Below are 3,610 nucleotides of genomic sequence, written 5' to 3'. Positions count from 1 at the left end.
ACGCACATATACATATGCACATATTTTACATATATTTTACATATATAGACATACAGAAATTGTTAACACTTAATATAATCAAAATCGAAACAAAGGACATCGCGATAGAGCTCGCGAAACTTAAGTACACAATACTACACTATTAAAACTAGTTAACATTTTAGCAAAATTTAGAATTACATAAGTAAGTTTTACATATTAAGTATGTATTTTCGAGCTATCGCGGGGAGATCGGGAGTCGTAAATTCCCGTTACGATTAGAATGATCGACACCACGAATAGTTCGATCCCCGTATTTCGGTTAGGATAATAGGGGTGATTCAGTTAGTATAACACTGTGGTTCACAGAGTTAAAGTATATATTTCCAACACTTAGTCTACACGATTGAATAGATATAAACACTTAATAACTTATCGCATTGAAATAATATAGATGTATACCATATAGAGCAAGGCTCTTACAATTGAATTTATTCTATTAGTAGAAGTAGCACGGTAGGAGACTCAATCGAATGTTTGACAATGTCCCGGACCGACTTGAGTTGCGCTCCGTTGGCGTTCTATTTAATGTTAGAAGTTAGGCGTTAGATCTTTGACTAATTGGTCGCTCTTGCGTTCATTCGGAAGAAAGTTCGGTGTGGGTGTGCCCTTTTGTATGACGAACGCGGATTCGTTGTTCACACTTTTCGTTAAGAAAAGTGAGGGTAACGATCCGCGATGTCGATTGGTTATGCCCTGCGATGATGCTTGAGGGATGAGTCGGAGGCCTCCTACCATCGGGGTTTATAGGTGACCTTGTTCATGGGAAAAACCTGATTGCTTTATTAGCTAGTCATTTGGATTTTCCCTAATGGGTGCGTGCTAATGGGTGCGTGTCCGCTTTTTCCGTAATTTTTAATTGCGCCTAATAAACTCAAGGACCGCTCTAAAAACCAGATGTGCTTCGAAAATAATTTTAGGTTTAAGAAATTCTTCAGGACCGACCGAAAGGGATTGACCGATGACGCCCGTTAGTACAATACAGTAAAAGTGAAAGACTATATTGGGTCCTTAAGTTTATTGAGGGTCGAAATGACGTTACGCAGACCGCTGGCTGTCCGGTCGCGAGGACTGGAGTGCAGATGCTTTAGGCGACGTAACAAAGTAAGTAAGTAAGAATTACATATACAAAGTTCACTTTCAAATAATCTAAATGAATACAATGAAATAAAATTACAGTATTAAAACTAACATTGGTAAATCTAAAGAATCTTACATGAAAAATTACATTGTGAATATACATGTGAATATATATATATACACATATATATTATTATATCGAACAACTACTAATCTAATAAACATAAAGAAATAAATATACAAAACCACCTTGTGAAAATTACATTACTGAACATTCAACTAAACCAACTGAAGATTTCATATAATAATATATATAATAATATGTATATATAGATATGTGAAATATCAGCGTTGTATATAACCAAAAACAATACAAATGTCACATGACTCCTTCAACAACTTCGACTCTTCGTTCCTGCCTACAACACCTCACACGATGACTGCGTCTTCTGGGGCCACTCACGGATTCTTTACAATCCCTCTTCTTCTTGTACTGAAATACCATATGCAGTGAATAAAACATGAAAGAAGCAGGATAAACTAAATAAAAGAAATTATAACAAGATACACACCGAGACAGTCCGCATGGGAACCTCTGTCAAAGGTACCTCCGTGTCCATCGTTAAACGCATAATAATCAAGTTGCACAAACCTCATCCAAAAGCCGACACCACTCACAGCGTGCCAATACAAGGGAGGAAAACGAATAAAATTGTATCGCGTGAAGATGTTTCACCACTTTCCATAGATCAGTAACCGTAGTTACACAACTAATAACCTAATAACAAGAAAGTAATATAAAATATACACGATTTAATATATAGCAAATATGGACATACAAATCCATAATAAGCAAAATATATCTTATATTGTCAAATAAAATCAAATCATCAAAGGATCATCAGGACACGACGCCGACGAAGGAGCCACTGGGCCTACTTGTGTGGAAAACCGCCCCTTCAGCATTTTCCTTCGCACATGTTCACACACGCACGTTGATCACGTCATCTTGAACCATTCACATATCTTCCTCCTCTTGCGCTAAAACAAATTCACAAGTTCAAGGAAACAAGCAACTTGCGAAACAAGATAGAATATTAAAAACACATACTCACACAGTTCGCACAGGCGAAGACGCTTTCGTGTCCATGACTCAACATAACCTGTAATCATCAAAGAAGATATAAAAAACCTCCAATAAACTAAAATATCGAAATTAGCGATCATACATTAAAAATCACTGATCGAAATTCGTATAACCAAAATTCATAGCACGCCATTACGAATACAAGATAACCTCAAAATATAAAACTATACACCTTTATAATTAAATCAAACCCTCACGATCACATTACAACCACTTCACGTTCATTTCCCACGAAATGATATATTAAAACTTACTATTATACAAAAATACGTTATTGAAAGATGAAAAGATATAGAATGGATTCGGAAATACAAATAATTCCCTTTATTCAGCACACAACTGTTATACATATATCTTATACTCTTAAGACCTCAAAATCCTACACGCACGCACGCTTGTTGTCAACCGACTCTTCCAGATACTTCTAACCGACTCTCTTGTCTTTTGTCTCAACCAAGACCCGGACGTCCTCTGACGCTTACACACACATTCACATGTACAGTGTAAATGTATCATATTCCCAACACGCCTCCTTACATTTATACTGTACACTTAATCGTATTTACATGCTTTGACGAATTACGTAACAGAAACTTTAACACTTATATATTTACATTTCTCTTAGTTTACATTCATCCATGACCTAAACCTTTCGAATTTCTCTCTACACAGTGCCTTCGTAAAAATATCCGCAGTATTTTCGTCTGTACTTACTTTAAGTATGTTTATCTTGTTCTCCTTTAAGCACTCGTGAACGTAGTGGTAATGAACTTCAATGTGTTTAGAATTTTTTGTAAAATTTCCGTGCTTTGCTATACTTATCACTCCAGAGTTATCCTCATAAATTTTTACAGGGTTATCGTCTAGATTTACATTGAAGATTTTCATAATTTCCCTAATAGACATTAATTCACTCACCGCTTCCGATAGAGCTACATACTCTGCATACGTCGAGGCTTTTGTCACACACCTTTGTTTTTTAGACTTCCAACCAATTACATTTCCATACAATCTAATTACATATCCAGAAGTCGATTTCCTATCTAAATGATCTCCTGCCCAATCAGCGTCCACATAACAATCTATCGTTTCACATTTTTCATTCCTTTTATAATCTAATCTTAAATCTCTAGTCCGGTACAAATATTTCAATATTCGCAAAGCATATTTAAAATGTGTCTCATTACAACAATCTTGAAATCTACTCAAATAATTCACACTATAACTTATATCGGGTCTGGTATTTACACTAATATACAACAATGCGCCAATTAAATTTTTGTATCCAATATCCTCTCTATTTATCTCAGCTTTTTCAATTTTTAAGTTGGTCTCCATAGGTAT

The 3,610-nt window shown here is 35.5% G+C and overlaps 1 long non-coding RNA gene across 1 annotated transcript; it reads left to right on the top strand.

Annotated features, from left to right (window-relative positions):
* The first annotated feature begins 237 nt into the window (after positions 1 to 237).
* Positions 238 to 2,433, top strand: LOC126925674 (uncharacterized). The gene is made up of 2 exons (XR_007714062.1): positions 238 to 1,147; positions 1,453 to 2,433. It is a non-coding gene; the product is annotated as an uncharacterized LOC126925674 (long non-coding RNA).
* The last annotated feature ends 1,177 nt before the right edge of the window (positions 2,434 to 3,610 follow it).

This window comes from Bombus affinis, chromosome 16, assembly GCF_024516045.1.
Source record: "Bombus affinis isolate iyBomAffi1 chromosome 16, iyBomAffi1.2, whole genome shotgun sequence".
Classification (NCBI taxonomy): Eukaryota; Metazoa; Arthropoda; class Insecta; order Hymenoptera; family Apidae; genus Bombus; species Bombus affinis.
The sequence above is the reverse complement of the archived record's forward strand: the minus strand, read 5'-3'. Positions and strand labels throughout refer to the sequence as shown.